Source organism: Syzygium oleosum, unplaced genomic scaffold, assembly GCF_021117445.2.
Source record: "Syzygium oleosum isolate NSW1041296 unplaced genomic scaffold, Sole_v2.1 Sole_v2.10, whole genome shotgun sequence".
Classification (NCBI taxonomy): domain Eukaryota; kingdom Viridiplantae; phylum Streptophyta; class Magnoliopsida; order Myrtales; family Myrtaceae; genus Syzygium; species Syzygium oleosum.
Window position 1 is genome coordinate 5,887,325 of NW_026607494.1, and position 13,600 is coordinate 5,900,924.

Below are 13,600 nucleotides of genomic sequence, written 5' to 3' on the forward strand. Positions count from 1 at the left end.
ATGCTGTTTCTCTGGCCTTCTTGTCTTTCCGAATTTTTATAAATTTTTCTAGATCTATTTTCTACAATATTTCTTCACAAAATTTGTTAATGACTTTTCTTTATATGACATTTAAAAATTTCGAAGCTTTTTAAGGTGATTTGGGTACTGAAAGAGATGCATTTTGAGGACCAAGTAGTATGTTCGAACGAGCTGATTACAGTCCGACTTTGAGTGATAAAAAGACATGATTTCAGATTGAACTAGGTTTTGTGTTCTTCATAAGAAATGTTTATCAAGGTGTTTTATATTGCATATCCAAAATTTAGAATTTTTGGAGTTCATTTACTATTTATTTTGGAAGGATTTCGATTACTGTGCAATCTGCCCAGGTTTACCCCAATTTCATATATGCACTACTTTCTTTCACATGCGATCACTCTAGTACATTTTATGTGTGCGGAATTTAGATGTTCTAAGTGCGTGAGCATGAAACACTCTTGCATTGGCCTAAGTGGAAGATAATAATTGATTTGAGTGATTGATATACTTGCTTGATCACATAAATGGTTATGTACTCGTATGATTGCGAGGGACGATGCCCAATGGATTTCGGTTGCCGTTTGTGATGAAGGACGGAACAATGCTCTTAATTGAATGCCATCTTCGAGTGAGGTCGAGATGATGCCGTGCCCGATGGGGCGGGACGATGCCCGGTTACGCCGGAAGACCACCAACGCGAGTGTTGGTCATGGCCCTGAGCGGTCATAATAATCGGAACACGTGTAGATGCATTGTGCATGAATTATGTGGTATTATGTGTTCTTGATTAATATACATGATTGTCGCATGTCTATTGAAAGCAAGACTTCACGTGTAAATAGTTATGTGAATTTGATGTACCCTCGGAAGGTAAGAAGTATGAGTGTTTAATTGATAGCTTTGTGGCATACGAAGTTGATGAGTTAACCTTCGTCTTTTCGAAGCAAGGTTTCATCCTACTCGAGGTTTAGCTGTTCCGTTTATTGAGATTTTCTCATCTGCCGTTGTTCACCTATTTTTAGCTGTTCCATTTATTAAGAAGTATGAGTGTTTCATTTGTCGTTTCCCGACCCCTTTTGTTCAAATCGGATAAAGGTCCGTAGTTACGGGTTTGTATTTTGCTAACATCCGATCGTCTTGATACATATACATGAAGCATTCTTTTGGTGAATGTGTTTCCTATGCTATCCTTATTGTGCTGTTTGGTTGGGTGATATTAGAATTTGCTTCTGCATGTGCTTACTTGTTAGTTAACGCGATGGGTCGGCTACGCCTCCTGGGACGTCGGAATTAAATGACCTATGTAAGAGGGGTATCGCGCGCCCGAACCTAGGGGATTAGGGTGTGGGGCGTGACATCCCTGTTTATTTGGTATGAGAGGATGGTCATTACCTGGAGTGATAAGGTGCATTGGGATTTTGGGATAGTTAGTATGAAACGCCTTATGCTTGTGAATGCTGATTGTTTTCTTGATTAGATTTTCTGGATTCCTAACCTTTGGTTGGGAATTGTACAACGAGCTCTCCCTGAAATCCCTGTAAGATGAGTAACCCAGACCCAAGTGTTCCTAGAGCAAGAGCAGGCAGAGGCCAAGCAGGTGCCATAGGAAGGGCACAAGAGGATCATCAACTCGATAGGCTTCTGCAAGCCCTAGAAACCATGGGGAATCTGATGGGACAGTAGACTCAGAATCAAGTCGCTGCTACTGCCGCTCGCAATGATGTCCCATTAGCTGGAAATGGGAATGATGAACAATAGATGCCCAGACTAGTTGAACAATTCCTGAAGCTGAAGCTATCAAAGTTTGCTAGAACAGGTGATCCCGAGACAGCGACCTTGTGGGTTAAGGAATTGGAGAAAGCTCCCGCACTCTTGAGGTGCTCAAAGGAAGACAAGGTGATGCTAGCTGTTTACCAACTACAAGGTAACGCTAGCAATTGGTGGAAGGCCACCCAAGGAAGCATCTTTCCTAAAGGCACAGTCCCAACTTGGGATGCCTTTGTTGAAGCCTTTAATTGAAAGTACTTTTCCGAGTGTGCACAAGAGCAGAAGATGGCAGAATTCCTGTGACTTCGCCAGAATCATCTGACAGTCAATCAGTATGAGGCCAAGTTCGCGGAACTATCAAAGTACGCGCCCAGAATGGTCGAAGATCCGGTGGACAGAATAAGGAGGTTCCGGGATGGTCTAAAGCCGGAGCTCCGAAGTTAGTTGGAGCTCTTGAACCTGAAGGACTACAATGAGCTATACGAGCGGGTCCAACTGATCGAGAGAGATTTGGAGGAAAGGGCAATCGCGTCTGGATCGCGGTATCCTTCTGTACGAGACAACCATCAGTTCGGGAAGAGGCCGATGACCGGGGGAAGACACTTTATCCCCCCCAAAGAGAAGAATGGCACCGGAAACCGGTGTACACCCCAAACGACGTATGCCAAGCTTGTGGAAGGCGACACGGAACGGCCCCGTGCCTCACCAAGGCTGGAGCATGTTTCGGGTATGGCCAACAAGGCCATCAGGTGAGAACTGCCCACACCAATCAACAGGGATGCGACTTCAACCAATGCATGTGGGACAGCAAGCCGGAACCACGCCGCAAAGCAACCCCAATCGAACCCCAGCCCAAGGAAGAGTGTAAGCTATGACCATAGAGGAAGCGAAGGACTCTCAATCCGTAATCACAGGTACGGTCTCCTTATACGAACATGCTGCTTACGCGCTCTTTGATACGGGAGCCACGCATTCGTTCGTAGCTGAGCAGTTCGTTAGATTAGCGGGGTTGGAATCGAAACCATTGGGAACGGTTCTTAGTGTCTCCACCCCAATGAAGGACAAGGTGCTATCTATGTTAGGTTGTCAAGGGTGTGAGATAGTTATAAGTGGACGGAAGGAAACCATAGACTTTGTTGTTTTGGCTCTATATGACTTTGACGTCATTATCGGAATGGATTTGCTCAAAAAGCAACGAGCTACGGTGGACTGTTATAGTAAGGTAATTCAATTCAACCCGTTTGATAGTCCTAGCTACGAGTTCGTAGGAAACGGGGGAGGACTTTTGATACCTTTGAATTCATCTCTTGAAGTAGCTCAACTACTGGAGGAAGGTTGTCAAAGTTATTTGGTGACCGTGGTTAACATGTCTGTTGAAGAACCGAAGATGGAAGACATCATCGTGGTGTGAGATTTTGTCGACATCTTTTCAAAAGAATTGCCAGGATTGCCTCCAGGAAGAGAGATAGAGTTTGTGATCGAGCTAGCTTGTGGAACAGAGCCTATTTCAAAGGCCCCTTACCAAATGGCGCTATCAAAACTGAAGGAACTGAAGGTGTAGATGCAAGAATTGCTGGATAAAGGGTTCATTCGCCCTAGTACATCCCCTTGGGGAGTGCCAGTCTTGTTCGTGAAGAAGAAAAACGGATCGTTGTGTCTATGCATCAACTATCAACAACTCAACCAAGTGACAATCAAGAACAAATATCCATTACCGATAATCAATGACTTGTTTGATCAACTTCAAGGAGCGTCGGTATTTTCCAAGATAGACTTGAGGATGGGATGCCATCAGCTGAGAATAAAAAAGGAGGATATTCCAACGACGGCATTTCGGACTCGGTACGATCACTATGAGTTTACAGTGATGCCGTTTGGTTTGACCAATGCCCCAGCTACTTTCATGGATTTAATGAGCCGAGTGTTCAAAGCATACTTGGATCAATTTGTCATAGTGTTCATTGACGACACACTGGTGTACTCGAAGAGTCTGGCGGAGCATGAACAACATTTGAGGATGGTACTGCTGACCCTCCGAGAACACACACTTTACGCCAAGTTCAGTAAGTATGAGTTTTGGCTTAATCGTGTAGCTTTTCTTGGTCACGTAATATCTGGCGAAGGAATTGCAGTGGATCCGACGAAGATAGAAGCAGTCATGAATTGGCCAAGACCAACGACAGTGATAGAGGTTCGAAGCTTCCTAGGCCTGGCTGGCTATTATCGGCGATTCGTGGATAAATTCTTTGGAATAGCTACGCCCCTGACGCGACTATTGAAGAAGGAAGTGAAGTTCGAATGGACGGATAAATGTGAGAGGAGTTTTCAAGAACTCAAGCAGAAATTGACCACTGCCCCAGTGTTGACAATACCGTCTGGTCCCGGAGGTTATGAGATTTACAGCAACGCTTCTCATAAGGGACTAGGTTGCATCTTAATGCAACATGGAAGAGTGGTGGCCTATGCGTCCAGGCAACTAAGACCCTACGAGCTGAACTATCCAACTCACGACTTGGAATTGATAACGATCATCTTCGCCTTGAAGATTTGGAGACATTACTTGAGCGGACATCGGTTCATAATCTACACAAACCACTAAAGTCTGAAGTACCTATTTTCTCAAAAGGAGCTAAACATGAGGTAACGACGCTGGATGGAACTTCTCAAGGATTACAACTGTGACATTCTTGATCATCCCGGAAAGGCCAACAATATAGCAGATGCACTCAGTCGGAAGTCAACCATTGCGCAATTGATGGTTCAAGAATGGATTCTTCTCGAAGGAGTATGGGACTCATATTTTAAATTCGAGGTAAACTATCTTTTTAGTCTTCTGGCTACCCTTAGAATTGAACCAAAAGTGCAGACAAAGATTAAGGCACTGCAACCAATGGATCCAACAATCCGAAGGATTCTGCAAGAAAGCGCAGAAAAGAGGAAACCAGATTTCCAAGTGGCAAAAGACGGAATACTAAAATTCCAAGGACAGCTATGCGTACCCAACAATGCAAAACTCAAGGAAGAAATTCTGTTAGAAACTCACAGAAGCAACTACAGCATACATCTAGGTAGCACGAAGATGTATTAGAACCTTCGGCAATATTGCTAGTGAAATGGCATAAAGATAGATGTCGCCAAGCATATAGCCAAATTCTTGACATGCCCACAAGTAAAAGCGTAACACTGCAAATCAGGTGGACTTTTGCGACCGCTAGAGATTCCAGAATGGAAGTGGGAGCACATCACGATGGACTTTGTGATGGGATTACCGAGGAGCCAACGAGGTAATAATTCTATTTGGGTCATAGTCGACAAACTAACCAAATCGGCACATTTTATTGCTGTGCGAAAGAACTTTGCAATGGACAGATATGCTGAGTTGAATGTGCAGCAAATAATTCGTTTCCATGGAGTGCCAGTGACAATCACTTCTAATCGATACTCCAAGTTTATAGCAACGTTTTAGAAAGTCTTTAAACTACTATGGGAACGAAACTTTAGTATAGCACAACTTATCATCCGCAGACAGATGGTCAATCCGAAAGAACTATTCAGACACTCGAGCATATGTTGCGAGCTTGTGTTTTGGATTTTAAAGGAGGATGGGAAGAGCAACTACATCTCGTCGAGTTCGCCTACAATAATAGCTACCAGCAGAGCATCAGAATGGCACCGTTTGAGGCAATGTATGATCGTGTCTGTAGAACTCCAATCTATTGGGACGAAGTTGGTGAAAGAAGGATTATTGGCCCAGAGTTAGTCTAACAATCAGTGGACACCATTAAGATTATCAGAGAAAGACTTAAGATTGCCCAAAGCTGTCAGAAAAGTTATGCGAATAGACGGCGTAGACCCTTGGAATTTCAAGTAGGTGATTATGTCTTCCTTAAGGTGTCACCTATGAGAGGAACGTTATGCTTTAGCAAGAAAGGGAAGCTGAGCCCTAGGTTCGTTGGACCTTTCAAGATTTTAGAACAAATAGAGATTTTGGCCTATTGGCTAGCATTGCCGCCTAGACTTGCTCAGGTTCACAACATGTTTCATGTATCCATGCTAACACGTATCTATGCTAAGGAGGTATGAACCCGATTCGGCATACGTACTTAGTTTTGAAGAGATCGACGTGGATGACAGAATGTTGTAGGTAGGAAAGCCAGTGCGAATCACGGATAGAAAGGAGCAAGTGCTACGCAATAAGGTCATTCCCTTAGTCAAGGTCATCTGGCAACATCGTGGAACAGAGGGAGCGACCTGGGAAAGTGAAGAGATGATGAAGCGCCAACACCCCTATCTATTCGAAGAATCAAGTAATTCTGCAAATTTCGAGGACGAAATTTCTTTAAGGGGGGAAGAGTTGTGACATCCTTAATCTGACGTCAATTAATTACGCGATATTGGATTTATTCGGACTCATTTAGGCGCCAATCAAGAAGGTAAGGCCATCCTACCACATTGGACCTTGATTAATTATTTGAATGTTGCACATTATTGTACAATGTGCTTGATTGGTGTCCTATGTTTGATTAACCTATAGTTTTCATTTATGTGCAACTTCTAGAAGCCTTGATGTAGATGAGACAAATTTTTGGTCTCATCCTAATGGCTTGGGCGCCACTTTTTTTTTTGGGGGGGGGGGGGGGGTGGTTAGAGAAAGGGACCCACTTATTAGCTTCTAGAATTGTCTTCCCTTTGAACTTCTTGTATGTGCCTAATTTAGTAGGTATGATTACCTAAGGGTTGGGATGTGATTGACATATTTTAAAGGCTAAGCTAGCCTAAGCCTAGGGCCATAAGTGCAAGTGTATTATTGGTCTCTCTCTCTCTCTCTCCTTTGCAAGAACACCTTAGGATAGGCAAAAGTACACCACAAGTGCCATAACTTGTGTACGGCGATCACTTTGGTGCCATAACTTTTTTTCGGATCACTTTGGTGCCAAGTCGGAGAAAAAGAGATTACTTTAGTGCCAATTTGGCCGGAAATCCGACGTGGCATTTTTTATTAATTCTTTACGCCGACGTGGCTCGCCGGAGGCTGAGTCAGCGTGTACAGTCAGCATTTTTAATTTTAAATAATTTCTTTTAGCGTGTACAGTCAGCATTTTTAATTTTAAATAATTTTTTTCCTTTTTTTTTCTTTCCTTTTTCTTTTCTTTTCTTTTCTCCCCTCGCCGGCCGGTTGCCGGTGGCTGGCCGGTTGCCGGTGGCCGGCCGGCCACCGGCGAAGCCCGGAAGCTGGCCGGGCGAGGCGGCCTTGCCCATGGCCGAGCGAGGGCGGCCGACCCTCGCCGGCGACAGGCGAGGCTGCCCCTCGCCGGCGCTCGGGCGAGGGTCGCCCACGCTCGACTCAGCGAGGCGACCCTCGCCGGCGCCGAGCGAGGGTCGCCCACGCCCGACTCGGGCGAGGGCGACCTCGCCCGCCTGGGCGAGCCTCGCCAGACGCGGGCGAGGGTCGCCCCGTCCGGGATCCGGCGAGGCGACCCTCGCCGGCGTCGGGCGAAGGAAGCCCTCGCACGGGCGGGCGAGGGTCGCCCTCGCCGGATCGGCGAGGGCGACCTCGCCGGTGTCGGGCGAGGTCGCCCACGCCGACTCGGGCGAGGGTCGCCCATGCCCGACTCGAGGCGAGGCGACCCTCGCCCACCCGGCGAGGGCTTCCCTCGCCCGCCGCCGGCGAGGTGACCTTCACCCGCCCGGGCGAGGGCTTCCCTCGCCCGACGCCGGCGAGGGTCGCCTCGCGGATCGCGAGGCGACCCTCGGCGGCGTCGGGCAGGAGCTGACCTCGCTTGGGCTGGCCTCGCCTGTCGGGCGAGGTTAGCCGCCCTCGCCGGCCATGGGCAAGGCTGCCCTCGCCCAGCCCTTCCCGGGCTTCGCCGGTGGCCGGCCGGCCACCGGCGGCCGGCGGTGAGAGGCGAGAAAAGAAAAAAAGAAAAGAAAAGAAAAAGGAAAGAAGAAAAAAAAAAAAGGAAAAAAATATTTAAAATTAAAAATGCTGACTGTACAAGCTGAAAAAAGATTATTTTAAAAAAAATGATGATTGTACACGCTGACTCAGCCTCCGGCGAGCCACGTCGGCGTCAAAAATTAATAAAAAAAATGCCACGTCGGATTTCCGGCCAAATTGGCACTAAAGTGATCTCTTTTCCTTCGACTTGGCACGAAAGTGATCCGAAAAAAAGTTGTGGCACAAAAGTGATCGCCGTACACAAGTTATGGCACTTGTGGTGTACTTTTGCCCCTTAGGATAACACTCTTATTTGTCACTCTCATTTATCTCTTCCTCTCCCTCTCTTCTCTCCCTCACTCATGCCACCACCATCACCACCACCGCTAGTCACCACTAGCACCGCCGGCCATCACCACCACCGTGCCACGCCACTCGTCGCCTTGTCGCCGTTCAACCCATGCCGAGCCGCTCAACGCTCACCGCCACCAACCGTGCCATGTCGTCGCTCGTTCGTCGACGCCATTTGTCCATCTTCACTCGTAGTTCCAATGGTTTAGTAAGTGGTTCTTCTAAACCTTGGCTAGGGCGTTATTTTATGCATATCGGTCCTAGGTTAGTCTTGGTTGAGCTTGATTCCTCATATGTGTTTATGGATATTCAAGTGGCTGTTGCATGATGATTTGGACCTGGTGGAATGAGTTTTGTGGGCTGAAGATTGGTGGGTATCAACTAGGGCTTGAATCTTTGAAGTTTGATTTGAAACCCGAATTTGTTATTGTTGTACCTCTTCGATTTACTATTTTTTTAGAGACCTTTGTGGGCTTAATCTGAAGTGGTGTTCTTCATAAAAGTTGTTCCTAAAATCTTGAAATTTAACATATTTTAAATCTGGAATTTTTGGAGGTTATTTGGGTCGCACAAAAGCCGATCTTCGAACCGTGTTTAAACTGCCCTGGAATACTGTTTCTCTGGCCTTCTTGTCTTTCCGAATTTTTATAAATTTTTCTAGATCTATTTTCAACAAGATTCCTTCACAAAAGTTGTTAATAACTTTTCTTTATATGACATATAAAGATTTCGAAGATTTTTAAGGTGATTTGGGTACTGAAAGAGATGTATTTTGAGGACCGAGTAGTCGGTTTGAACGAGCTGATTTCAATCTAACTTTGAGTGACAAAAAGACATGATTTTAGATTGAACTTGGTTTTGTGTTCTTCATAAGAAATGTTTATCAAGGTGTTTTCTATGACATGTCCATAATTTAGAATTTTTGGAGTACATTTACTATTTATTTTGGAATGATTTTGGTTACTGTGTAATCTGCCCAGGTTTACCCCAATTTCATATATGCACTATTTTCTTTCATGTGCAATCACTCTAGTACATTTTATGTGTGCAGAATTTAGATGTTCTAAATGCGTGAGCATGAAACACTCTTGCATTGGCCTAAGTGGATGATAATAATTGGCTTGAGTGATTGATATGCTTGCTTGATCACATAAATGGTTCCGTACTCGTATGATTGCAAGAGACGATGCCCGATGGATTTCGGTTGCCGTTCGTGATGGAGGTTGGAACGATGCTCTTAATTGAATGCCATCTTCGAGTGAGGTCGAGATGATGCCGTGCATGATGGGGCGGGACGATGCTCAGTTACACCGGAAGACCACCAACGCGAGTGTTGGTCGTGGCCCTGAGCGATCGTAATAATCGGAACATGTGTGGATGCATTGTGCATGAATTATGTGGTATTACGTGTTCTTGATTAATATGCATGATTGTCGCATATCGATTGAAAGCAAGACTTCGCGTGTGAATAGTTATGTGAATTTGATGTGCCGTCGGAAGGTAAGAAGTATGAGTGTTTAATTGATGGTTTTGTGACATGCGAAGTTGATGAGTTACCCTTCGTCTTTCCGAAGCAAGGTTTCATTCTACTCGAGGTTTAGCGGTTCCGCTTATTGAGATTTTCTCATTTGTCATTGTTCACCTCTTTTCAAGCCCTTAGTATGGATATACGGATACTACATTTTGGGGTCCCGGTGGACCAAGATGTTGAGATAGTTGAGTACGTTGCACCGGGGATGGACACGACATACGAGGAGTACACGACCACCGTTTTTTTTACGAGGGGCTTCCTAACTTAGTTCCTCATCACTTCAAAGCATGGTATGTGTGGTTCGGTGATGAGCGTTTTGGACCTCTCCGAGGCTTTGACGGACCGCCGGGTGCGCCTGGCGCAATTTCGTGGGACGCTTTGGGGTTGAATGTCCCCGACGGTCTCGTAAGTGATCCAGAGTCGAACCCGAACTACGACCCCGTAGAGGAGCCATAGCATATCCGAGTATGAGGGAGTCGTGTCTTTTTGAGGAGGCCCTCGTAGATAGAGGAGATAGGTCTAACCCCGACCCCTTTTGTTCGAATCGGATAAAGGCCCGTAGTTACGGGTTTGTATTTTGCTAACATCCGATCATCTTGATGCATATATATATGAAGCATGCTTTTGGTGAATGTGTTTCTTATGTTATCCCTATTGTGCTGTTTGGTTGGGTGATATTAGAATTTGCTTCCATATGTGCTTACTTGTTAGTTAATGCGATGGGTCGGCGACGCCTCCTGGGACGTCGCAATTAAATGACCTATGTAAGAGGGGTGTCGCGCGCCCAAACCTAGGGTATTAGGGTGCGGGGCGTGACATGTGGAAACGTCACCATTCCCTTCCCCTTCGGAGTAGGAGCCAGGTCTTTCTTGGATGACTGGTATGAGATCATCTGCCAGCAAAACAACATGGTTCCCATACTAAAGAAGATCGGATTACGAGTTCCCAACATTTCACTCCCCGATAATAGTGGATCCATGAACGGCATGACTACGGTCAGTTTTCCATTAATTTACTCAAATGCAAGCTGCGGGGGCGAAGGACTTGGTGTGCTAGTGAGCTTAGAAGGAAGTCAATTTGTCTTCTCCCAGACATGGAACGTCTTTACGTCCGTCGGTTGCAACACCCTGGCAACAATGAATAGTGCAGAATCTGCTGTTGTCGGTTGCAGGTCAAAATGTGCTGGAACCAACACCAACATTAGCCGGTATAGTGCTTGTTCCGGGAGGGACGGATGCTGCCAGACTACACTCCCCTTTAACCTTCAGGGCTTTAGTGTGGATTTCAAAGAAGAAGGTGGACCTCAGGGATGCAAGTACGCTTTCCTGGTAGAAAGATCATGGTTCTTGAGGTCTAACGTTACAGGTCTATATGATTTGCGTTTGAATGATACGGTTCCAGTGGTGTTGAAATGGGAGATTTCAAACAATACCAACTACGAACTTGAGGTTATCATGCAAGGCTACAACTCGAATTTTCTTGATCCCTTAAGATGTACCAGATACAGCCTCTATGGATCATATGCAAGTGAAATGCCATTTATGCAGTGCTATTGCCGATGGAGTTATAGTGGTAACCCCTATCTTATTGAAGGGCGTCAAGGTAACATACTTTATGCTATCCCATTGTGTATTTAAGGGCACCATACAGATAAGTGGCTTGTTCATTCCTAGATTTTTCTCTGAACAGAATGCATTCGCACTGTTTAGTGATCACACACATGGTTATCTGCATTCTTTTTCTTGTTTATCTGCCCAAGATTATACAAAGTGAATGCACTTTCAAACAGAATCGAATGAATTATAATGATAATAATTTACTGGAAACAAAGGAGAACAGGACAGTCCTTTCGTTACAAGCATGATATATTTTTTAGCTTTGGATTTAACATCTTCAGAGGAAATGGGACCTTATAGTCTCGCTAATTTTACTCAAGGAGATGGGTTTCGCTGCTAATATGTTTATTTTATCATCTGTCATCAGATATTAATGAATGTGAAGATCCAGATACGTGTCCCGGAATTTGTGTGAACAAAGGGGGCAGCTATGACTGCGTCGCTGGTAGGAAGATACCTATTCTTATTGGTAAGTAGATCTTTTAAACTATAATTTTAGACCACTTCATGCTCTAGATTATTGTTAGAAAAAGAACAGCATAGCCTAAAATATGTTAAAAAAAGGTACGGAAATAAATTATACCTTACCCCTCGTTCTAAGAGGATTGTCTATTCTCTTTCAATTTGACGTATCGTTCTAATCTTCCACATGTCATGATCTGATTGAAGTGTCGAATTCAATTTCCAAGCTATGTTATTTGCATAAGATGATTATTTTTCCTCGGAAATAGAACTTTTGTTAATCTATATGATGAAGTTTTTTGTGGTGCCGATGGTGAGATAAGTTTAGTAAGAGTGAGATTACTATGCGATACCATTAAAAATTAATCATCAATTTCATTAGATGGTTTACACGACATCCAGTAAACTTTATTGCATTCAATTTGGCTAAAAAGCTTTCTTTAATACAACCTCATTTCGTAATCCAAATTGTCCCATATATAGTTGGTGGCTTCCTATGATGGGAAGAAATTGCGAAAGGATATCCATAACTCAATGCGAGAATAATAGTTTTCCTCCTTCCAAATTACTCTATTTATAGATGTATAGTTTAGCACAACTGTATAGATTCTTTACAGCAGGTGCTTTTTATGACTCTGTCCTCTGCTAAATTTCCGGACTGCAGTCCTCGGAGCGTGCGTTGGAGGATTAGTGCAAGCGTTGCTTCTCTCTCGGTGGTTATACAAAGTCATCAAGAAAAGAAGACAAATTAAGCAAAAAGAGAAGTGCTTCAAATCGCAGTGGGGACTCTTGTCGCAACGACATCTATCTTCATCACCTGAAGGCAATGTTGCGAAGAGCAAATTATTCTGTTTCGAGGATTTAGAGAAGGCCACTGACCGTTTCAACCAAGATAGGATACTCGGCCAAGGTGGACAAGGTGTTGTTTACAAGGGAATGCTGACTAATGGAAAAATAGTTGCCGTTAAGAAATCGAAAATGATGGACAAGGAAAACGTTGAGGAGTTCATCAATGAGGTCATCATTCTCTCGCAAATCGGTCACAGGAATGTGGTCAAGCTAATGAGGTGCTGCTTGGAAACAGAAATCCTGCTTTTAGTTTATGAGTTCATACCAAACGGGACTCTTTACAAATATTTGCATGACCCGAATGAAGACCTTCTCGTATCATGGGACACACGCCAATGAATTGCAACCGAAATCGCAGGAGCCTTATTTTACTTGCACTCGGCGGCTTCTATACCCATCTATCATCACGACATCAAGACCACCAATATCCTCTTGGATGAGAAACATCGTGCTAAAGTCGCAGATTTCGGTATTTCCAAGTCTGTATCACGTAACCACATTGGTGCGGGGGACTTTTGGATACTTGGATCCGGAGTGCTTCAGAACAGGTCATTTTACTGACAAAAGCGATGTGTACAGCCTAGGAGTGGTCCTCGTTGAACTCCTAACAGGGAAAATGCCAATCTGTCAGCTTAGGGAAGAAGGAAGGAGCCTCGCGGACTATTTTATTAATTCAATGAGGCAGAATTGTTTGTTTGACATTGCTGATCCTCGAGCTATGGTGGAAGGCAAGAAAGAAGAGATTACCACAGTTGCTAACCTCACAAGAAGGTGCTTGAGCTCGATTGGGAGGAAGCGGCCAACAATGAAAGTAGTGGCATTGGAGTTGGAGGGAATAAGGAAGCTCCGAAGCTCTTCGAGCTTCCAACAAAATCAAGAAAAGATCGAGGCCGCTGAATCTCGTGACTCTATTTTCACATCTGGCAAATCTTTCATGGACATAGGTGTAACTACATTTTCAGATGTGCAGCCACTCGCACATTGTGAATCATGGTGAAGGCAGCAATTTCTGGCATCATATCCGCAACAATTTCTAGCTATACATGCAGAGGCCAATGATAAACT

General features: G+C 44.7%; 1 pseudogene; it reads left to right on the forward strand.

The window, feature by feature from the left end:
* Positions 1-13,600, forward strand: part of LOC130139124 (wall-associated receptor kinase-like 1) — a 32,640-nt pseudogene extending 19,040 nt beyond the window's left edge.